At 36.1% G+C, this 25,117-nt stretch overlaps 1 long non-coding RNA gene across 1 annotated transcript in view; it reads left to right on the top strand.

Moving 5' to 3' along the window:
• Positions 1 to 25,117, top strand: part of LOC148107662 (uncharacterized) — a 250,994-nt gene that overhangs the window by 174,210 nt on the left and 51,667 nt on the right. The window lies entirely within an intron of this gene.

The raw sequence follows: 25,117 nt of genomic DNA, 5'->3' as shown, positions 1-25,117 counted from the left end.
ATATCGGCATGAATGCTACTGATTTCACCCTATAACCTGTAGACTCCCTCCCTTCTCAATAAACTCCTTTAGAAAATCTTATTTATTCTCCTTGCCTCCATAATTAATATATTCAAGTCAGTCAGTAAAAAACATAGAATATTTACTGGGTGCCTGACATTTTCTAAGCTAAAGTAGTGTAGGCATATTGTGGTAAACAAGACGTGGTCATCACTCACCTATCAGGAGAGAAAATACTATACGAGTACACATGATTAAATCTTCCCGTCTCCATTGTTACCACCGTGGTCTGAGCCATTTTTGTAATGGTCTCTAAAGAAGCTGGCCCGAGTCCTCCCTTGTTCATTCTAATCCATTCTTCTCACCAGAGCCAAAGTGACATTTTTGCAAATAAAAATTGGACCATGTCGTTTTCCCAATCAGTACCACTCAGTAATTTTCTTTTATATTTAGAATAACATTCTTTTATATTTAGAATAAAATATAAACTCATGGCCCACAAGACTCTGAGTAATCAAGCCACTGCTTCCTCCACCAAGTGGCCTGGCATACTTTCCTCCTTGATTGTTACCCTCCACCAGAGTGGTCTGCTTTCACTTCCTGGCCCCTTCCCTCCTCAGACTACAAATTCTCTTCTTTTGCCTGAAGCACTCTTCTGGTCACTGTGTGCCTAGCTTCTGCCTACACTTCCTCCCCTCTTGCTTTAGAGCCATTTCCTTAGACAGAATTCCCCTAAACTGTCACGCTTCTTTCCATTATTCCTTCTCATCCTCTCATGCTCTTCTCAGTGGTAGATTTTAATGCAAAATATACTGCTTCCTGGGGCACCTGGGTGGCTCAGTCATTAAGCATCTGACTCTTGATCTCAGCTCAGGTCTCGATCTCAGGGTCCTGAGTTCAAGCCCCATGTCAGTAGGCTCCACACCACACCTATCAAAACAGATTGTCTGATGGTGTGGCCTAGGCCTTGGTAGTATTAAAGAAGTCTCAGGTGATATTTTTAAAGTACTCCTAATATGTATAATCAAGTCCAAACTCCCAGCTTCATACATAGGACTCTTTACCATTTGTCCCTCAATTACGTGGGCAGCTTCTCCTCTGGTCTTATTTATTTATTTATTTATTTATTTATTTATTGGCTATACATATATTCTAGGCACAGGTACTCAGTCCTTGCTGCTGAAGTCATCACATGTTATTCACCCCACCAATATTTCACTATTATTCCGGGTATTTTTCTCTCCAAACAAACCCTAGTTTGTTACCAGCTCAACCGTTGATATTTTGATTCTCTTCTGATTTCCTAGAAAGGTATATCTGTCACCCCTTTCACTCTTACATCTATTTCAAAAACATCAATCTTCAAGGATGGATCGGGGTTTCATGAAGTCAGGAGGTTCTAGAATGTTGCAACCTCACTTTAAGATAAAGAATACAAATCAGGTAGGTCCTTGCAACGGACCATGAAAATAAGCGGCCTTGATGCTTTGGCTTCCTGGTAAATGTACCCCCACCTCCATTATAGCAGTTCTCATGGATCTTTGATATTTGTTTATTCCCCAGCATTTTTCCCTAGACTGAATCCTTGAGAGCAGTTGTAAAAAAGCTGGTATAGAGTAGGTTTTCAAAATAAGTCACTGGATGACTTCCTGAACTCTTAGAAGTATATCTACGCTGGAGCAAAAGGAAACAAATTCAAACTGGGGAAGGAAGAATCAGGCTCTGTTCTTCCAACTATCCTTCTTTGTGTGGAAATTCCACTTTGTTTGCTTTCTCATCCTTATTCCTGCTGGTCACACTGCACTTAGCCTGCTAGTTTCAAGAGTTGTCTACTTCTTTTCATCCTTTTATTTTAGACTCACTGGTAAGGCTGTGGTGCTCATAGTCCGGTCCATAAATTTATGCCTCAAAGTCACTTGGGCAGCTGGTAAAAATGGCACATTTATAAGCCTCCTGTCACCTTTTCTAAGTCAGAATCCCTGAGGACAGACCCCAGGAATCTGTATTTTTGATAAGCCCTACCTGAAGCACACTCAAAATGTGAAAACTACTCCTTGAAATCTTTGGGATTAAATCTTACTCTTTGTTAGAAACTTTACTGAATTTCTCTAGTCCTAAATGGTAACCCCTTTTGCTAAACCCCTTTCCCAGTGGCTATTTGCACTGCTAATCTGAAGTATACAACTCAAGAGAAAACTCCGTGGGATAGAGCTGCGTAAGCCTTCTTTACCAATGTGTCCCAGTGCCCAGCACAATTCCTGACTTAGAGCCAGGCACTCATGTTAGCATAAATGCATGAAGAAAAAAGAGTCACCATTTTCTGGAGGTGGGCGGGATGAAAGGCACTGTGTGAAAACAGCAAGTAAGGGCACTGAAGAAATATGTAATAACCTAGACTTGCAGAATATCTGCTGAGGAAGGAAACAAAGGGGAGTTTAAAAGGGCATACATTTTACTTCTGCTAAGAACAGCCATAAAGACTGGGCAAAATGATGGGGAAGGAGCAGCAGGTGTCATTTAATGTCCTTTTTAGAGGGGGACTTAAAACTGAAAGTGCAGTAACATTAGATTCCTGAGTCAAAAAGTGGTTCAGTTATGCCAAAATGTTTATTCAGATGATGAAGGCAAAAGGCAAAGTTAAACTTTTATGTTTCTGCCCTATTTAAAATATAGCCCACAGGCTGATCGTATTAAGCAGGACAACTTTGCTCATCTAACATATTTGGGCATGTCTGATTGAAAACTGAGCTATAATGCCAGGTGGAAACTCTGAGACCCCACATTGTGTTATATGTTTTTAAGTGTCTGGCAGAACACATAGTGGCTTTGGCTGAATCAGGAGTATGGGGTGAATCTAAAAAACACTTTGTGGTAGCCATGAAGCCATGGTAACTCTTGACAAAGGCCTGCAGATGCCTCCCACCGAGAACAGGAACTGAGATTCACATACCCTCTCTTACAGACTGCTCCACATAATACTTTCAGATATTGTCAGTGTTTCTTTTGGTGGGAGAAGTACAAAAAAATGATTGATGGAAATAAGAAGAGCATAGAAATATTAGAAGAAATGAACTCACCTATTTATTTGTGTTAAATAGCCACAGTAGCCCAGAACAAGAAAATCGTGTCTGGATAGTTGCAATACTAGATATGAATTATATGAGTGTAAGTAAAAGTGATAAACCACTTTTCAAAGAGCAATCTTCAAATGTCCTCATATAATTTATTTTTGTAAGCTCGCTAGAATATTTATCAAACTTCATGAATCATTTTAGAGAAGTAATTTCAGAGGAAGGGAAGAGATATGTAGTAGTGGAATGGCATAGAAATGTAGGTACTAAATTACTCTAAGGCAAAAAAAGTTGATCAGATTCTGTTCCCCAGCTCCAAGGGCCAAATGCCCTTGTGGAGATAATAGCAAACACATGAGTACAGTCAAAATATGTTCTCCTCACCTGTTATGAGGTGGGTTCTCCATTCTACTCACTGAGAGATCCCTAGGGCCTACCTGAGTGCCTGGTGCAGACAATAGTGAAATGCTGAATAAAACATTCGCGGATCTGAAGCCAACTTTTATAGACGAGGCGCCAACATTGTGGGTTTGGGGTTTGTTTAGAGGATATTTTTAAAAAGTGTTTATTCTCTCCGTATAAAAATTATTTAAGTGAATATTAGAAGGATTCTTCAGTTCTGGTACTACCTACAACTGGGACCGAAAGCTGTATTTTGTACTTCTGGTAATCAAGAAACCTCCAACTTACAAATGAGTTTTACTACAAAAGTTTGAATGCATTTTTTTCACCTTTGTATTTTCACAATGTATTTTAACAGTTCAATTCATAAATATTTATTACGTGTATACTATGTACAATTGTTATATAGATTCCAAAATTGAAAAACATAATTTTAGACACCAAGAGCTCAGCAACTAGTGGAGAAACACAGGTATAGAGAGAGGATTTCAATAAAAGGCAGATAAGCTAAAATGCTATCTGGCAAATGTGGAAAACATAAGCAATGTGGTATTTGAGTCTGAGACAAGATATTCTAATTGGCAGAAAAGAACTTGTATTAGTAGTAAAGTTTTAGGACAGAAAATAACTCAGTAAATTTAAAAATCTAATATAGTCACCGTTGAAAAATAAGAATATGTTAATTGTTTAAAGAGAAAAATAAAGAGATGGATTATTTTGTGTGTTCTGAAGAGTAATTCTGGGATGCTTTTAACTGAACAAGAATTGAACTGAAAAATTTAAAATGTATTTTTACTTTGAAGCTTGGATCACCATTTTTCCCTCAGACATCTGTGCTATATTCAAATTAGATTTTCCTATACATAATTTCATTTATGATTATTTAAGCTAGATTTAAATAATGTCTCCTGCTTTACGAAGCTTCCTTATCACTACCAATGTCCTACCTTTTACTTTTACCTTTCAACTCTAGAGTGACAGCCAACACTTCCTATGTGCTTTAATAATTCTTTGAACATATATCTTAGTTATGCTCTAAGGCCAAAACAAGATTAATAATGTCTCATTGATATTTTAACCTCCTTAACAGCCTCTGGCTTAGGACTTCATAGTTTCAATAAGTATTCAACAAATGATGTTCCTTGGGCTTGGTAGTAACACCTTCTATTCATAAACTATGTTAAAGGCTAAATGTTTGCTTCTAAGTAATATGAAGGTGGCATGAGAGTGGTAGGTTTTAATAGCTAAGTAAGTGTGAAGAAAGTTGAAACAAAGGGATAACAAGGTCTGTTATTGGTTTAATTCATTTCCACAATGCTATATTCTTAAATTTCTTAAACTAATAAGCATCAGAACATTTTGTGGGATAGAAATTACAACGTTTACCTATGAAAATAGCTAATATTACCCATGTCTTTTAATCCCCTGAACACGTGAAGTGATATTTAGAGTGAATCCACACTTTTTAAAATATTTGTCCAGGGGTGCCTGGATGGCTCAGTCCGTTAGCATCTGCCTTTGGCTCAGGTCATGATCTCAGGGTCCTGGAATGATCTGGAGTTGGACTCAGGCTCCTTGCTCAGCAGGGAGTCTGCTTCTCCCTCTCCCTCTGCCCCTGCCCCCTGACTGTGCTCCCTCTCTCTCTCTCAAATAAATAAAATCTTTAAAAATATATAAAGTAAAATTAAATAATATAAATAAAATAAAATAAAATAAAATAATATTTGTCCTGATGAGATTTTCCCTTGCCACTCTTAAAGGCATAACCTTTTTCTAGGACAGCCACTTTGTCACTCATTTGTGTGTCCCTTTATTATCTACTTATTATTTGAAAGGCTCTGGAGAAGAAGATTCAAATTTTACTCTGAAAAGACTGAGTCAACAGAAAGGAGAGATATATAAAGACCTAATCAGAAAACTATGTGAATACACCCTAATGAAGTATGATAAAAGATACCTTAAGGTGATAAAAGATATCTTAAGGGCACAAAAGAAACAGATGTTAATTTTCACAGGGCTAAGAAGGTAAGAATATAGAAAAGACTTTGTAGTGGGAATAAAACTGTAATTGAATTTTAAAGGAAGAACCAAATTAATATTCTTAATCTAATTATCCAGATGATCCAGTATCCTAGACTGACCATTTCACTGAGCCCCCATGAAGGGCCAAGCCCTAGAAGTCCATCATTGACCAAGGCATGGCACCTGTCCTACAGAAGCTCTCAGTATAGCAGAGTAATCAGGGGGTAAAGAAATTATTTACAGATGACTGATAAATCACACAAAATGTTCTGAAAGGAAAGACGTCATTTCCACTTTGTTCACTGCTGTAACCACAGGAATGAATTCAGTGCCTGGTCCTAAATAAATATGCTTAAAAAAAATAAATGAATAAAGGACATAACCAGAAACATATCCGTGGTAGGCATAAAGGTAGAATTAATGGTGGATTGGCATCAGTTCCAGAAGTGAGATGTATGAATAGAACCCACTGAGGACCCGTTTCCATGCTTCCTCCTTTGCATTCCCAATTTCAATCTACAAATAATCCTCTTCTCAAGATAAGTAAATTGAGCTGCAAAGATTTGAAATCATTTATCAAGAACGGCAAATAGAGAGTATTTAATCCTAGATATCTCTGACTTACCATAAGAAACAATTCCTTTGTTTATATAAACAACTTCTAAAAGTCAAACATACTTTCAGATGAATCTATAGACAGAGAGAAACACTTATTTAAGACCTACCCCAAAACCAAATAGTTCAGTAAATTAAGAGCATTATGAAATACCCTTATTATAACTTATTTTGCAGATCACCAGGCCAAAAAGTGATTGTTGCTCTCCAAAGCCTTACTTTTTTTAAAAAAATTTATTTATTATTTATTTGGCAGAGACAGAAAGCGAGCAAAAACAAGAGGGGGAGAGGCAGAGGGAGAGGGAGAAGCAGGCTCCCCACTGAGCTCAATCCCAGGACCCTGAGATCATGACCTGAGCCAAAGGCAGACACTTGGACTGAGCCACCTAAGCGTCCCAAGGACAGCCTTGCTTTTTAAGTCATTTTCTACTGTTGGGATCCAGGGGATTCATACAAATGTTAAATCAAATTTGCCTAGCTTCCTGCTTTATTGTTAGTCATTGCTCATTTATGTTAGAAGCAGTAAACTATTTCACAGAAACAGAACTCCCAAATTGGAAACGTTTATTGACATTACTTAATGTTTTGTAGATGGATTTGGCCACTATCTGTCCCTCATTTTTAACCACTATATACAAGAAATCCAACAGGCTTCTTATCTTTCACTTTTAACCATTGATATCATCTTTAATAAATTTCAATTAATAATTATTTCATTAACTTATTGATTTTCCAGATAGTAATTAAATTCTCCATGCCATACTTGAGTGTTGGACGTAAGAATGCCACAGTCCCTACAAGATAAGTAACACTGGAGTTTATAGTACAGCAGGGAAGACCCTCAATCTAACAACAAAATATAATAATATGGGCACTGCAGAACACACAAAAGGGGAGAAAATTCAGAAGGCTCAGAGAAGGCCTTCTGAGGAAGTCACACTTAATCTCACCAACATGAGCATCCCTTCTCTAGTTAGAGTAGTAAGGACTGAATGACAGCATGCAGGTACTGGTGAAATGGCCTGGAGGCCTGAAGGATTTGAAGGATATGAAGAAATCTAATATTTTTGAAGAATAGAGCACATGGAAGACATTAACAAACAAGTGAAGAAGAAGGCAGTGGACTTGGGTGACGGAGGTCTTTGTAAGCTATTTCAAGGCACTTAGCGATATTGCAACGTTCAGAAGCCACGAAAGTCATTAAAGTTTTAGGATAGTGGTTAAGGAAGGTCACTTTGGATGCAACATGAGAAATCTATTGCAAAGGTACAGAACGTGAAGTAGGAAAGAGGTATTTTGGTCATAGTTCAGAAGGGAAACAGTGGAGTCCTGGATTAATTTAGCACTAGAGACAGAAAAGAGTTGGAATTGAACTGGAACTGTCAAGATTAGATAATTGTTTTGGTATTAGGAGGTGTTGATGTTTTCCAGGATTTGAGTTTAGGTGACAGGGGAGATGGTGATGCCTTTTACTGAGGTATGGAGCACTAAAGGGAAAGGACATTTGTTGAGGTTTGATCTGATGGGAGAGAATGAGCAGTTCAATTTGGATTATGTTGAGTTCATAGTGCTGTGAGACTGCCAAGTAGGAATGTCTAGAAAGCTACTGAATATACATATTTAAACCTTAGGAAATACATATGGAAAAAGAGGAAGAGACAGCCTAGGGAAGAAATAATGTTAAATGGATTGATGGATGACAAGTAAACCTCAAAAGATAGTGAGAAGGATAGGCAGGAGGTAGAGGAGGAAAACCACAAAAGTGGTGTCATGAGAGGAGGGCATTTTCAGCATGATGAGGTTAGTGAATAACAAAATGGCCCTGAAAAATCCAGCACTGTACGATATCAAATGGGTTAAGGGGATTTAGCAACACGAAAGTCATTGGTCCTTTGCAAGGTCAGTTGAAAAGGGGCAAAAGTTCAATTGCATAATGAGGTAAGGACTTCATAGTTAAAGGTGAGAACTTGTAGTCAGCCCAAGTTGGGAATTTGGATTAATAAGTTTGTGCTCAAAAGTGAGGGGAGAGCCAGAGCAATCACCAGAAAGGAAGAACTAATCAAAAGAGATTATATTATTTTACTTTTGGTTAAAATGGGGGAGATCTGAAAAAAATGTCGGTGATGATGGGAAAGGGTCTTATGGAGAGAGTGTGAAAATGTAGTAGAGGTCATAGAGGGAGTACAGACCGATATAACTGAGAAGGCAGAAGGAGCCAGGGTCCAGAGCGAAGGAGGAGAAATCAACCTTGTATAGGAAGAAACACTTCTAACAAACAATGACTAAAGGAAGAAAGGAAGGTGTTGATTAAAGCAAGGCATGACTACTACCACCACCACGAAACAAGTTCTAGCACTGTTGTTCAAAGAAGCATCTGGAGAGGAGAAGCCCCACTATGTCCTATCCTGGTGGATATTCCAGAAAGTAAGAAAGCCAGAATGAAAATTTTCTTATCATTCTTATACATACATGCATATTTAAAAATTCAAACACCTAGTACTTATGGTTAAATGATTATAAATGTTTTTCCCGTATACGCTAAGAAGATAAAAATAAACCTTGTCTTTTGCTTTGAAACTACTTTATTCAAGTTTTCAGGAATGCCTTGAAATTTATTTCATAAGTTAGTAAATAATATTTCTCTCATTTTATTAACATTCTGGACTTACATACGTTGACTAGATTCCCTTTTAACTTTTATCTTCCCAAGGTAAATTAATAATTTTGTATGCTTTAATATGGAAAACAGCCTCACAATGAATTTTTAAATCACATCCCATTTAAATTTCATACAGGGAAGCAAAAAGTTAGAATATCTGGGTATCATATAGAACAAGTAATTTCTATACTTTTCCAAAGCTTGTTCTGCTCTGGTTTTGAGTAAGAACAGACATATCCAGCTTTGACAAAACTGGAAGAATGAAAACTTTTGGATCTGGTATATGTAGATTATTTGAATATAATTAGAGTATAAATTAGAAATTACTAGAATATTTGTCATCATAGAGTCTGATCCTCAGGATGAGAAACATCCTTGACTTCATCAAGACATGCCGGCTTGTTGATCCATGTATTCCACTAACAGACAGAACCCAGAGCGTACATTCACGTAGCTGAGAGGCCTGCACAGTATCCCTTCAAGCCAACGGGATCTGTGCTCCTGCAGCACAGTGGAGTCAGTATGTCTGTAGGCCCCGATGACCTTAAAATCATCCATACATTTTCTACATACCAGACTAATCATAGCCCAGGGGGGAAATTGAGTCTCCACTTTGCATTATCAGTTTGATAAGTTTAAATGGAAAAAATGCCTTTCCATTTTTTCCATAGTCATTGAAACTGTGATTTTTGTCTTAGTAGTAGCCTTACCGTCGGCGTGGCATTCCGGAGCTGCTCTGTCATGTAGTTTTAATGTTCCCCCTTTGGTGAAATGAGCTTGTACTACTATGCTAAAAAGCAGTTGGCCGAGTCAATATTTGCATCAAAGAGTTTTTCAATAAATTTCAGTGTAAGAAATATAAACTAGGAGAAAATTCATTTTTTGCGTACCGTGTCTTCTGAAAGTCACTAGAAAAGAATATATAAATCTCAGTATTGAGTATGTCCATCATTCTTTTATGTAATATTTATTCTTACAGAAATGCCCAAAGTGAGTATGACTCTCTCTGGCTTGAGGTTTTTACTTTGGGAAATAATTCAGAGGGTTCAAAGCTCCCAACTCTTATGGAGTTTTGTTGTCACTGCAGCACCAAATATATTTTTTGGATGCTTGCTTACAAACAGAGACCCAATGGGCCAAGTGATAAGAAGGAGAAGTTTAATGCAGGTGCTTGTCCTCGTTGAAGCATATTTGGTGTTCAGCTTCTGTAATAATGTTTACTTGCGTGATGCATTATTGTTTACAGAGGGCTGCCATATCCGTTCCTCTTTGCTGCAGAACTGTGGCTGTAATTTCTGAATCATTCCAAAAGGTCTTCCACTTGAGAACATGTACACTATCACTCCTGCTAAAATCGCACATCTTTGGACACTGTTATTGCTTCTGGCTAAAATAATAGGGAGAGGAGATGTGTTCAGGTGTAAGAATTGAGAAAATATGTTTCACTTAGCAAAGACCTCATCAGGAGCCTACTAGAAATCACGGATTGCTTTTTAGTGAAAGCTTTTTCCCTAGGTGGAGCTCCTTGGTTTATTGAATGTGGAGGTATTTGTCCCTCCTTGCTTTTTTTCAGGAAGAGTGGCACCATCATACCTTGCAGGTATGTGGGGAAAGACAGTGGGGGCTCTGCTCTCCTGCAATGAATCAACCATGTAGAAATAAGGAGGTTCAATATGGCAATCAATTTGTGTCAATTCTTTGTTGAGGACACTTCAAGGATTTTCCTTTGTCTGCAAAGTATAATACAAATTTCTTCAAATGGACCACAAGGCTCTAGATAATTCTGTTGTTGTCTTCTTCCCCAACATCACCTTTACCATTCTTCCGTTGCCTCCTTACCTAGCCAGACTCTTTGTTTTTGTTATTCTGTCTGTGTTAGGACTTTTAGTTGCTTTTCTATGATCACGATTATCCTCCCAGATATTTAGATAGTTGACTTATTTCCATTGTTTACATTTCATTTCAAAACCTAATTCTTTAAGTAGGTCTTCACTCACAAAAATCGCCCCCTGAATCACCCCTTTTTTCACTCCGTATCTCTTTAACCTGTCTTAGTTTCTTCATAGTATTTAACGTTATTCATTCTAATCTGTAGGCATATGTCTAATTTCTGTCATCCTTAAGCACCAGAATGTAAATTCCATGAGAATAGAAACTACATCTGTCATATGCATCGCTGTATCTCCAATGTCTAAAATGGTCTGTCCTGGGAGTGAGTGTCCAGAAATTTTTGTTACAAAAGTGCAGAAAAAACAAAAACAAAACAAAACAAAAAACAAGACAAAACCCTACCCTACTTTTTGTAGATGCTTTTCTTGAGGAGAAAAAAAAAAAAGGAAACCATTAAAGTGATTCTAGCTAACTTTTGAAAATTAGGACTGTGAAGATTCATCCATCATTTGAAACATTTTTAAAGTTCCTTTTAGAGTGAGTTTGTTGGCACCCCTGAATCTTTTGAGAAACACTATGCATTGCCTTTAATATGTGATGTATTTCTGTTGGAAAACTTGTTCGGACCATAATTACAAGTGTTGACTGATAACCACCTGCAGTGAATGGCTAGTTTGGCTTCCATTCAAGGAGCAGACAATAAAAGGAACCAATTTAACTTTCAAGTTTCTGGTCGTGGAGAAAAGGAGTGAGTGGAAAGCTGTCCTTACCGGTGTCTGTGCCAAGACAGATGGTGGGAAAGAGGACTAGGTTATAAGGCACTGAGTGAAAACAAACTCTCTTACAGAGGCTCAAAGCACTGCCCAATTCTGCTGGTCAGTTGTGCTTTCTCATATTTGTTTTCAGTGGATATTGCCCTTTCTTGGGTCTCTAGCTGCTATCTGTTCCTCTTGGAGTTTGATCTATACCAATATATAAAACAAGTCATAACTACTTAGTTGATACAGCACTTTAAACTGCGTGGGGCTCACCTTTTCTCAGAGGAGTGAGAAAATGGCTCCAATACCTGAAACAATTAATGGTTATCATAAAAAAAAAACTGGAGAATAAATCAGTGATAGCCCATTTCAGTTTGATTATTGTTCTGAATGGCTAGTTAAAGAGAGTAACTGAAGTTAGCGGAAAGACTACAAGCCAGAACTGAGCTGGTCAGTATGTGTTTTCTACTAGCCAAAGCCAAGTGATTGTGTTTATAGTATGGTCTTGGCTTCTGTGAAGCTTTGCTCTACTGATTTTCTTGTTTCATGATCCAGTTTTCTCTCTTCTTCTTTTAGCAAGCTAAACATACGCACTCATTGGAATTTCACTGTTGTCCTGTTCTTCTTGTCTGTTCTTCATCTCAGGGCCCTGTCAACTTACAGGGCTTCCAGTCACTTCTTTCTGTGTAACTCACATGTAAATCTTCTTCCCTCATCTCTCTTCTAAATTCCAATCTTGTCTTCTATATATTTTTTTCTGCATTTGAGATTATCGTTTATCCTGAAAATTATCTGTCTGCTTTTACTACTTTATTGTTATAACCTCAGGTACAGTAAACCCATTGTTATATGACATCAACTCTAAATTTGAGGACCTACATGCATGGGGAGAATAGTTTAAAGGTCCTTGGGCCATCACCTATTCTCAACACCATGGCAGGACTGATAATGCCTAGTTTGCAAATTCATTATGAACTTACCCATTTACTTATGTCACTTCTTAGCTCAGGAATTAACAATGTCTCCATAACTGGCAGTACCAAAGAAAAAGACAACATGGTTTCTATTAGTGTGTAAACTATAAATAGTTTTATGATAACAGGTCATATTTATTTTTAATGAAATTTAAATTCACTATTTAAATAAAAATGAGAAATATGCATTTTTAAGCAAGATGTCAAACATTTTCAAGTGTTATTAAGCATATATTATTCACACAAGTAGAGGCAGACACACATGTATATCCGTCTAAGCAAATAATTCTTTATTCCCAGTGTTGCTCTAGAGTATTCTCATCGAGGTCCTTCTTTTCTTCCTCTGTCCCTCCCTCCCTTTCTTGTTTCTTTCCTTTCTGCCTTTCTTGCCCTTTTTTCTTTCCTTTGTTTATATGTCTAAGAAATTTGCTTAGATATGTTTGCTTACCTATCCTTTTTAAAAAAAATTCGACTATATTTGACACAATGTTCCATTAATTTCAGGTGTGCAACATAACAACATGAATAGTCTCTGTGCTATACTTTGCTCACAAGTGTAGCTCCCATCTGTCACCATATAACACTACTACAGTATCATTGACCATACTCCCTATGCTGTACCTTTATTTCCTGTGAATTATTCTTTTTTTTAAGGTAGTATTTTTTTAAATATTTTATTTATTTGTCAGGGAGAGAGAGAGAGCGTGCACAAGTGGGGGAAGGGGCAGAGGAAGAAGCAGGCTCCCAGCTGAGCAAAGAGCCCAATGCAGGGCTCGATCCCAGGACCATGGGATATGACCTGAGTCGAAGGCAGACACTTAACTGACTGAGCCACCGAGGCGTCCCTACCTGGGTAGTTCAGTCGGCTAAGCATCCGACTCTTCTTTTTTCTTTTCTTTTTTTTTTTTTTTTGTAAGGTAGTATCCTGTGAAGTATTCAATCTGCAACTGAAAGCCTGTGTTTCCCACTCCCCTTCACCCTCTGTTCCTCTAACAGCTATGTGCGCATTAAGAACATGAAAATTTAAGTTTTCAAGAACACATTATAAATTATTTTTCTACTTTCTCTTTTGACTGACCTGTGAATATCAATTAACAAAATTATGAATAATATATAATGATTTTTATCCTAAAAGCCACAAACCCACAAATCAGCCTTGTGAAAATTTTTGAATAACTTTGAAACATCACTTTTTAAGCAGTGTTCTACCCATGTTTTTTCAAATTTATCTGAAATCTGTTTGCTATTAGTTTACAGAGTATTTCTGGTTTGGCATTTTTCCATTCCCCAAATTCCTAGAATATATGGAAAACAGTACTTATCCTCTTGCTGCAGTAAAATTAATCTGGTTAACTGTAAGTCCAACATTAACTTAATGGTTGGCAAACAAATTTGGCTGATGCGCCTCTCTCAAGCAGTCAAACTCACCTCTGTAGTCTGTCACAGAACTGTAGGTGAATGAGTACATGGGCATTCTTCTGATGTCATGTTATCTGATAACTTCTCATGGTGTAAATCCCTGATACTTCTGCTTCCATTATCATTTTTGTATTAGTTCTATTTCAGCGTCAACTGGTTCCTAAACTGTTGCACATCGCAGTTAAGTAAAATTTCAAAACAGAAATTGGGGTACCAACATCAGGTTAAGTGATTTTCAATTTTTACAGTTAGAATACTAAAATTTAAATTAAATACATCCCTCTCATGTTACAAAGTCATCTATCTATCTATCTATCTATCTATCTATCTATCTATCTATCTATCTCTATCTATGTATCTGTCTGTCTGTCAGTCCTTATTTTTCTGGAAGACCATTGATGTTCCCTGGAAAAGGATGCCCTATTTGCTTTCTTTTACATTTGTAATTTTTTTTTCTTTCTTACTTGCTGTCTCTTGTTTATTCTTTTTCTAAAACAGTGTCTCACTTTCATTCTTCCATGGAAACTTCTTCTAGCCTACTAATTTGCAGACTTCCTCTCCATTATACCTGTCATAGTTACAGTTAAACAGATTTCATAAATAAACAATCTTAATTGGAACTAATTTATCACTAAGTGAGAAAATCTTGGTACTTCTGCAACATACAAAACAGTTAAAATTGATATAAAATATGTAATAATGAAGTCTGATGGAATGAACTGTTCCAGAAATATTTATTTCTTTGGGTTAATTGTAACTGTCTACACATTCAAAACATATATCCAGAAGAATTATAACAAAAGCTTCAGTCATTCTAATTTTCTTCAGTCCATACTTAAAAAGACCAGTGTATCAAGATTCTGTGGGATATATATACATATATATCTATGTGTATAGATATATATTAAATTCAGCTAGCCAAACATTGAATAACTTCAAACTTTTTTCAGTTGCACTGAGATCATCACATGTAGAGAAACATTGATACTTTTCCTTCATTTATTCTTCAATAGTGGAGAAATCCAGAGCAAGTTTTAACATTTTCCCATAAGCTTGCCAAACAAATTTACCAAACAAATACTATAAACTCGGTAGTTACCTCTTTTCTGTCTTTACAGACTGTTAGTTATCTCTTAACAAAATGGTACTAGAATGATACGATCAATGTTTACGCCTATCAGAAGATCCTCACATTGTCCAGTTTGACTCATGTGGGAGCATTCATCCAAGCATTCCAAAAATATTTATTGCGCACCCTTCTCCCCCAAACATGGTGCTATAGGATGGAAGTTAAATCGTAAATAAGATAGTTAATATAACCATATTGATATTGGTCAAACTTATCTTTTAGATACACAATAAACAAGGAACCAGAGTAGAAGGAAGTGAGTAGAATAGTTGTCGCTCGGGGTGAGTTCTTTGAAGCAAATAAAAGGGAAGACTAATTTCTGTTGTGTGGTCAAGGACAGCTGCTTTGCTGTGCTGACGTGCAAGCTGAGATCTGATGGATGAACAGGGTCCAGGCATGTGGCACCCTTCAGGCAGAGGGACCAGGAAGCTCAGAGGTTTTGCTGAGACAAAGGGGTGGGAACTGAGTGAAGCAGGTGTGATTGGAGATGCTACCTGCAGAGGAGGGTGGACAGAAATGAGGCCGAGGTCAGAGTGAGAGGTAGAAGCGTTCACTGATCAGGGTGTTTCAGGCCACGAGACAGTTTCCAGAAAAGATTTTGGCTCATTTCTCTGAGTTTATGACTGCAGAAGCAGCTTCCAGAGAATTAGATGTATTGAATGCCTTTATGTTCACATACATGGGATGAACGTATGGTTTAGACGATTGAAGAAGCAAGAAAAGTGTTTTCATGCAGGAGCTAAGCCAAGTCAATGTATTCTGTCCCTAAGGATCACAAATGAGTTTTAAATATGGGCTGTTTCCATGAGGTTTGGTTTACAATAGTCCTCGAGCCACAGGTGAAACCCTGTTTAATGATCAAACACAACCTGGACATTTGAATCTCAGTTATAAAACCCTCATGGATTATTTAAAGAGTTCACACTGGTTTCTTTAACCACAAAAATGCAAATTATTCTAGAGTTTTAGAATGCGTAATTTTTTAAGGGTTATACTTAAGGAAAGAAATAATGAACAGTGTTTGAACACAAGAATTTTTTAGGAGGGTAACACAAGTTTTGTTTTCCTTCCTTCCTTCCTTCCTTCCTTCCTTCCTTCCTTCCTTCCTTCCTTCCTTCTTCTGTCCTTCTTTTCATAAAATATACCTATTAGATATTTATACTCAGTGAAAAAGCTTCAAGATATTAGTAAGATATCATCAAGCAGAAATAGGTGAAATATAGTTGTAGAAAAAATCTCTACTTGAAAATATAATATTATGAATATATAATAAATGTAGAATGGGCGCCTCCCTGCTCTATTTCTCTGTCTCTGCACTGCTGGTGCCTTGCTTGAACCGCAGAGTGTACACACAATGCCACGACTCCACTCCCGTGGGACAGTGTGGCCAGTGTGCCATAATCATGAGTCAAGTTTGGCATTCTCAGAGAACAGGGAGACTATATTTAACCAACTTGAGTTTATATCCTGCTCTCCAGGGGACTGAGACGTGTGTGATTGATAGAAGGTGTACTTATTGATATTGTCAGGAATCTGGCTAAAAGCCCTGTCACCAGGAGTCACCAGACAGTGAACACTCTCTTGAATTTGGTTCTAAAATCACAATCATAAAGGACAAGAACTCTTTTTGGAGTTTTGAATTTTAGGTTTGGGAATTCATTAGAAAATCCTTTCACTTCTTAAACTATTATCCTTGCTAAGAGGCTGGGAGTATCTGCGACTAATTTTCAAATAACTTTCTTTTCCTGACCATATTTGTTTAAAAAAAAAAAAGACTGAAAATACCCAAATACCCACATGTTAATTACCCCCTCTCTTTTTTTTTTCCTGCCATTAAGTATTTGAGAACATACACCTGATTCAAAATATTTTTTCATTTTATACCTACAGTGTAACTAAACAAGAGATTAGCTGTTTCATCTAGAGCCAAATAGTTCCCCTGTGTTCAGGTGTTAATTGCCACAGGTAAAGGCTGTACCATAATGAGGGGCATTAGCATTTAAATTTAACAAGGTAAAGACTGTAGAGACATTCTGTGATCCAAATGACAAATCACTAAGGAGGGCTTGCTGAAGAATTAAAATGACTATAAAAATTAACCCAAGAAATTGTGACAAGGAACAGTGTGTTTCAGTGAGATAGACACCAGGAAGTAAGGAAATTCAGATGAGCGTAGAAAAGCTCCAGTGTCTGGGCTCTTAAGCTAATGGGACTACCTCCATCTTCTTTCCTGTCTCCTTCCCTTCCCCGTCCTCTATCTCCTCTCCTCTTCTCTCTCTCTATTCTGTCTCTGTCTCTCTGTCTCGGCCTTGTCTCTCTCTCAAGCCCACTCCCCTATTCTTGCCATCAATACAGCTCTCACACAGTCATGCAATATAATGTTCTCTTAAAGTTCTATGTTGCCCTTCAGGTGATATCCGACTTCTCTAATTCTAAAGCCCTCCATGTCCTAATAGAGCTGACTTAGAAATGTATATTTGCTTCATCCATTACTTAAATGCCCACTCACCTTATCATAAACCATTTCTTTGCATAAACTATTTTTTTGCTGAGTTCTTTCCTGCTAGCCAACTCCAAAGGGCTGTTTTTTGTGTAAATACATAAATATATATTATATATTATAAATATAAATATAAATATAAAAAAGTTTGTAGTCTTATCATCCAAAAAACCTTAAAGATCTTATGTATAAACTCTATGTTTTCCACATAAACTCCATGTTTTCCATTCATGTACCTATTGGTGGATCATTGTCTTACCAATATATTTTTGATTATTTTTGTCTCATTGAGTTAATGTTTCTTTTTGAGATTACAAGAGTTTTTCACAGTAACATCACATGTTTATTAATATGTTTTACTTTTTATTCCCTCCAAATGGATTTTTCTTCATATATTTTTTTTAACCCTTAGATATATTTGGGTTTTTTCTGTCTCTCTTTTATGCATATACACAACACCCCACATACACAAGTTTGAATCCAATTTGTTTTAGATATTTTGCGTTGATAATATTTTTCCTCTGTATTTTTTAACCAAGTGTTTTTTCTCTAGGTTTTTTTTATTGCCTCCCCAAATCATCAGAGCTTCCAGTGTCTTTCCTGTCTGTCTGTCCTGTTTAGCTGTACAGTTCTGGACTCTTTATTCTGGAGACTAAGATAGCAGATAGCAGCTTGAGTGCTGATGTTTCTTATGTTTTGTTCAGCCTTTTAGCTGTCTGGGTTTTGTGGGGAGAGTGGGTTTCCACGATTCCGGGTAGCTGTTAATTTTAAGTAATACACAGATTTCAGGATAGCATGTTTTCTGTGTACATGCAGAAGAATTCCCTTTTGCATCTTTTTTTTTTTTCCCTCAAGATGAGCTGCCAGTTCCTGTGATTTAAACCTGTAATAGCTTCAGGCTTTGGTTTGATAATCTTTTTTTTTTTTAATTACATTTATGTTCATTTTATGTTTTGTTGATTTTTGTCTTTCTCTTCTCTTCTCTTCTCTTCTCTTCTCTTCTCTTCTTTTTTCTTTTCTTTTCTTTTCTTTTCTTTTCTTTTCTTTTCTTTTCTTTTCTTTTCTTTTCTTTTCTTTTCTTTTCTTTTCTTTTCTTTCTCCTTCCAAGACTTTAGTTCATGGAACTAGTGCTTATATTTCCTCCATTCTCAGGATTTGCTTTGGCCAAGGGTGCGGTGTCAATTTTTTTTTTCCTTTTTTCTTCCCTGGCTAGAACTGAAGTAATATTGTCTTCTGTGAAGAAGACTTCCCAAAGCTTCTGAGGTCCCATGACAGCACATTTGGGAATATCCTAATTTACCCACACAATTTCTTCTAGTTTACAGCTCTTCAGAACTAGGTTGCTCTAGAGTTTTCCAGTACCAGGGGGGAAAAAACCTTTCATTTTAATGACCTTTGGAATCTTTCAGTTCTTACTCCAATAACATATTTCTTACTCTTTTACCTTTTTTTTGTTTTGTTTTGTTTATTTTTTTTTTTACTAATCATTCAAACAGTATTTTCTTTTTAAATACTATGGATATTGACACCTTTTCAAGTAATTCCAAATGTTATTTTTAACGGTTTGTTATATTTAGGGTATTTTTGTCATAGTGTTCCTTAAAGTTTTATCTTGTCAAAGCTAGTATTTAAATTAAAATATTTGCTTCTATATTTACAAGAGACTGATTTGTGACTTTCCTTTTAATTTGCTATATTTCTGAGGTGTTAGTACCAGCATTATGCTAGCTTCATAAGGTGAATTAGGTTAAAATCCCACCTTGTTGTATGCCTTAGAATGATTTCTGTGGAAGGGAAATTATCTGTTTCTTAAATGCTTGAAAAATGTTAAGTATACTCATGGAATAACCAAAGTTTCATCTCAGTCCAGGTCCCTTAACAAACTACTGACCCACTCCCCTTTGTTTTGTTTATACATTTGCTTAAATAAACCTTACACCCAATGTGGGGATCAAACTCACAACCCCAAGATCAAGAGTCAGCTTGCTCAATCCCCTGAGCCAACCTCATAACCCACTCCACTTTGAAGTTCCAAAAGCTTCTCAAATCTAACGTGATCAAAGCTGGACCAACACATCCCTGAGCTATGCTCTGTTTCACCCCCAAATGCTCACTGTTTTTCATGCCATCAGGTTTTCATCAAGCCTCTTAGAAACCTGGGTGTCGGGCTGATTCCTCTTTTTTCCTTGAGAAACCATGCCTTACCCACTCTCTAGCTAGCTCTCAGATCTATCAGCCCCATATTGTCTTTTATCTCTTACTTTTAGCGCATTGTCATCTCGTTCAGCATTTCAGCTGGTCTTTTTTCTATTCTTATTATATCACGTTTCCAGGGTGTAGCCTAATCTTTTAAACGAAAGTGGGTTTCCCCCTTAACTGTGTAAAACTTTTCCTTGGTTCCTTATTGCCCCTGGGATAAAGATCACTTTCTTTATATATCTTGTATGGGCTTTCATGATAGGACAACTTCTTTCCTTTCCCGCAGGCTGTCTCCCCATTTTCTACCTCATACTCTTAACTTCAGCCACACCCTAATACTCTCAGTTTTGTAATATCCCACCCTTTTAGGGCTGTGGTTGGTGGTCATATCTTTTCTCAGACAGGAATGCAAAATTCAGTTTTCCAGACTCGTAGCCGCCCTCCCCTCCATATTCCTATCTTGCAAACATCTCTAATTCGATAATCATGTCTAAGCTAATAGATCCCTACTCTTTCTAAAAAGCCTTTTCTTTACAAAGTAGAATTAGATATCCTCCTACGGGTACAATATGTCATATGCATTCAGTTACCATTCGTAACACTGTACTCTGTTCATTTGTCTATATGTTTCCCATATTCATTGAATATACAAAATGTCATTCCGTTCTCTTACCAAATGGAAATATATGTGGAAATTTATTATATAACCAACTTTGTAGCTTGATTCTGTAATTTTACAATGAATGTTGGACATATTTTCCATATTAATTTTCCAAAGTGTGTCTGAAAATACCAGTTCCATGAGGAAGCAATTATTGATCAATTAGGGATACATGCTGAAAAACAGCATATTCAAAGTACCAAAAGATACTAAAATACAGAAGCCACTTTAACATTTAAGTCAGAATTTGAAATTATATTAAAAATATTTTTTATTATAGAATTTTGTCTCTTATATTACCTATGAATTCTGAGGCATAGACTTTGGGAAATGTTATTTAGAAGATGCCTCTTACCCAGGCCTTATGTTGGTATTTATTTTGTCTGATTATTTTTCCCTTGAACAAGGAAAAGTCTGTAGACACCAAATGTTTGCTAACTGATAGAGTGAATAGATTCTCCTTGTTTTTCCAGTACTATCCTGATTAGTTTCAGCATCCTTTTCTCAGATACTAAGCTGGCAGTTTGAAGATTTGTGTAGTGTCTGTGGTGCATTCTGTTGTCTAACAGCTGTTTTTCTAAAGCAAATCTTCTGAACTAAGGAGAAAGTTCCAATTTCTGCTTTCTCTTAGACTTGCTATGTATCAATTTGTTTTTATATTGTTTTATATTGCAATTTTAAGAGCTTCCCTACTATATATCTATTTCTTGTTGGTTCTGTTTCTCTAGAGAACCCAGGCTAATACAGTGATTATTGGATGCCTTTAGTTTATTTCAACTTTTATTTTTATGTTACTTAGCTCTGCTTTTCTTTGCTTCTTTCCCCGTTTCATGCCTTACATTGCAATCATCTCATGTTCTTTACCTCATTTTCCACCCTACTATCATAAAATTTGTGCATTCTATTTATATTAGTTTTATTATTGTCCTTATATCTTAAAAATACAGGCTTAACATTAAATTTTCTTAACGTGAATATACACTATGAATTTTTCACACACTTAAGGGGATTCAGAGTACTATAATTCCTTCCTCTTATCTCTGTGTTTTTATAGTCCAGTATTTTATTTTGACCTCAATTTTATTTCACCAATTTATTTTCTAGGTTTTTGCGTACTCAGTGCTGATTTAGGTGTATCAACTTGTTTCCTATTTTTTTTCTTTCATAATTTCTTTTTACATTTAACCCCATCCATTTCAATCAAGAGCTCTTTGTTTCATCATTTTTAACAAGGATCTATAGATAATAAAGATTTTGGCCTTCAAATGTCTGAAAATAACTTGTTCACACTATTTTTGAAAGTGAATTTTAAATTGGATTCTGACACTTTAAAAACAAATGCATACCTACTGTCATTGACAAGAGTGCTATTTACAGTCTGCTTCTTATTACTTTAAGTAATTGCTGAATTACTAAATTACTTTAAGTAATTATTAAATACGTAATTATTCCTCTCTGGTCCTTTTTCAGATTTTTGTCTTTAATTTTCTGATCTTATAACTTCTCCACTGTGGGCAAATTTAGCACTTCTACCTTTGTAGGGCACAAACTTGTGCACTGATCTTTCACAGGTCGCTCTTTCTCTAATGATACTATAGGGAATTATGCATTAAAATTTCTAAATATTGTCATGTTTTAATTCAAATATTTATGTTTCATGTACAAAGAGTAAAATTCATAACTGCAGAAAACATATGATTATTACTTTTTTCCAAGATTGTACTTCATATCAATACTGTTAGAAATAGTGATTAGAAATCAGGTATTTGGATCAGAGCTCTTCCCACTCAATAAAACAACTTCATTGTTAAGTGATTTGCCTAGATGTTTCCAGGGAGTAATTCACAGGTTAAGTATTGGAAATATTCAGTAACCATTTCTGGACATGGGGGTTAATCCAAAGCAAGAAGTGAGTCATGAAATAAAATTTAATGAAACTCAGTAGTGTTCACATATATGATTTGTTCTATTGCAGTTTATTCATTCTATAAACATTTATAGATATTCTGTTCCATTGGTCTCTGTGTCTGTTTTTGTGCCAGTACCCTGCTGTCTTTGTGATCACAGCTTTGTAGGACAGCTCGAAATCTGGTAACGTGATGCCCCCAGCTTTGTTTTTCCTTTTCAACAATTCCTTGGTGATTCGGGGCCTTTTCTGGTTCCACACAAATTTAAGGGCTGTTTGTTCCAGTTCTTTGAAAAATGTCATTGGTATTTTGATCAGGATGGCTTTGAAAGTGTAGATTGCTCTGGGTAGCATCAACATTTTAACTATGTTTATTCTCCCGATCCATGAGCATGGAATATTTTTCCATCTTTTTGTGTCTTCCTCAATGTCTTTCAAGAGTGATTTGTAGTTTCTAGAATATAGATCCTTTACGTCTCTGGTTAAGTTAATTCCGAGGTATCTTATGATTTTTGGTGCTATTGTAAATGGAATGGATTCCCTAATTTCTCTTTCTTCAGTCTCATTGTTCATGTATAGAAATGCAACTGATTTCTGAGCATTGATTTTGTATCCTGCCACATTACTGAATTGCTCTATAAGTTCTAGTAGTTTGGGGGTGGAGTCTTTTGAACATATGCTAAGTACCATGCTAAGTACTCTGCTAGAAACTGGGAATATGACTATGAATAAAACTCAGACTCAAATAGTTGCTAGTCTAGTTAGAAGAGAGTTCAATAAAAAAAGTTATGGTAAGTGTTAGGCAAGTAATAAATAATATTAAGTGAAAAAATTCAAGGTAAAAAATTATATATTGCTTTCAAATTATATATACTTTCAAAAGTTTTTAAACTTTTTCTCTATTTTTCATCTCAGCAATCATTTATGCTCATAAAAAATTATTAAAGATCTCAAGTAGCTTTCCTTTATATGAATTCTATTTGCTTCATTATTCAATCTGTTGTAATATGTTTTCTGAATTAAAAAATATGAATAAGAGCTGACCTCACACAAAGATGTACCTAGAAATGAGAAATTTTTAAGTAGCCTTTGAAGATAAATTGGTATTTTTTGTTGAGAATGCATTTTAGCTGGACAAGTAGCAGTTTCTTAAAGGTTGTTGCAACATGGAATCTGAAATCATTGATATGAAATTTTTTACTGTTACATTAAAATCCATTGTTCTGTTTTGTACTTTGAGTCATTCTCTTGCCCATGCATGACCTTGGAAGATACTGGTTTGTTGAGGTACACGTATATTCCAAATGACATATTTAACTATGCTGTATTAAAAATTGCATTTGTTAACATCACCACCAATCTTACCAGGAAAGTCTTAGCTACTCGGAGGCTAGAAAATCTGGTGGTTAAGTGCTATCCAAAATTTTAATTTTTGATTGGAAGTTTGAATTTTATCATTGGCAACAAATATGTCCATGGTTTCCCTTGAAGTGTCAGCTTCACTGTGCTCATCTCTGGGGGGAAAGAAAGGTCTTTGCCAAATATTCACGTCTGAAGAAATTTAGTTTTCTGTCAGTCACGGTGCTTCATGATAAGGGTAGTTGGTTCTAGTAACATCGCAAACAATGGCACAAACGCTTCTCCTTGAGTCAATTATCTGACTTTGCTGTGTAGCAGAGCTTTGTATATTTTTCTCATGTCATCACAGAATATTTTAAAAAATATACTTACGGTTTGAGATTTAATAAAATTAATAAAAATGACTGCTTCATCAAGGGCATTCTTAAGTACGAAAGGCTTCCCCTCTCCCCCTACCCAAGGGTGTGACTGTGAAGAATACAATGACTAATAGTATGAATTGGGGCCATTGTCTGGATTCAGGCTAAGGAGATAGCAGTTTTACTTATCCTCACTTATGTTTGCAAATTTGAACCATATTTGCAAATGTGAACATGCTGAAAAATAACAATAAAATCTTAACATTACTATGAAAGTAAGTTTGACGTCATGGATCCTCTGAGCCTTGAAGACCTTCTTTGGTCTTCTTGTGGATCACACTTTGAGAAAAAGTGACATGATTTTAAGTATGTTAAATGCTTAGAGAAAGGGAAAATACTATCATATTTTTAAAAATTATTTTCTCTTGGTGGTAAGATTATGGATGACATTTTGCCTTTAAAATTTGTTAAATGTATTTTTCCAATGTCCTACTATGAGTTCATATTACTTTCAAGAAGAAGAAAAGAATATCATGCTTTGAACTCTTGGCTGTAGAAGGATAGGCTTCTATATAAAAGACAAAGGTTTAATAAAAGACACATTTTTTTTGTTCTAAATACAGAGGCTATTTGGGCATATTTTGGCCAAAAGTAAACTAATATGGAGGAGTTTGAGTCTAAAGATAAAAGAAGAAGGTATCACTGATCAAATGAAAAAAAAAATCCCAGGTGACACAAGGGGAAATAAGACCAAGGCATGTAGCCCATTTACAAAGACATATCATGATTCAAGGATGTGGAAAGACAAGTGCCACTACTTACATTCTTTTCAGATGGTCTTAGAGGAAATAAATGGGCTGAATGTCCATTGAACATATATGTCAGAGAACTGGGGTATTGAGCAGGTTTCTAATTAGGACAGTTTATGTAATGTACCTGGTCTAAAAGACAGGGAAATGGGGACTCCTTGTTCAAAAATTAAGAATTTCAAGATGGCGCCATCAAATTACAAGGTGAGACCCTTCCAAGAGCAGGGTGCCATTGTGGCTGCAGCAGCTGCATACTCACAAACCTGCACTACCTCTGATAACTTTTAAGTATTTTGAAGCCTAAATTCTAAGGCACAGGTAGCATATGCCCAGGAGAAATTCAAATATTTCCCCCAGCAACATAACAAGTTGAAAAACTGGATGT

This window comes from Ursus americanus, chromosome 27 (assembly GCF_024610735.1).
Source record: "Ursus americanus isolate L20-20 chromosome 27, mUrsAme1.1.p, whole genome shotgun sequence".
Classification (NCBI taxonomy): Eukaryota; Metazoa; Chordata; class Mammalia; order Carnivora; family Ursidae; genus Ursus; species Ursus americanus.
This window is presented reverse-complemented; position numbering and strand designations above follow the sequence as displayed.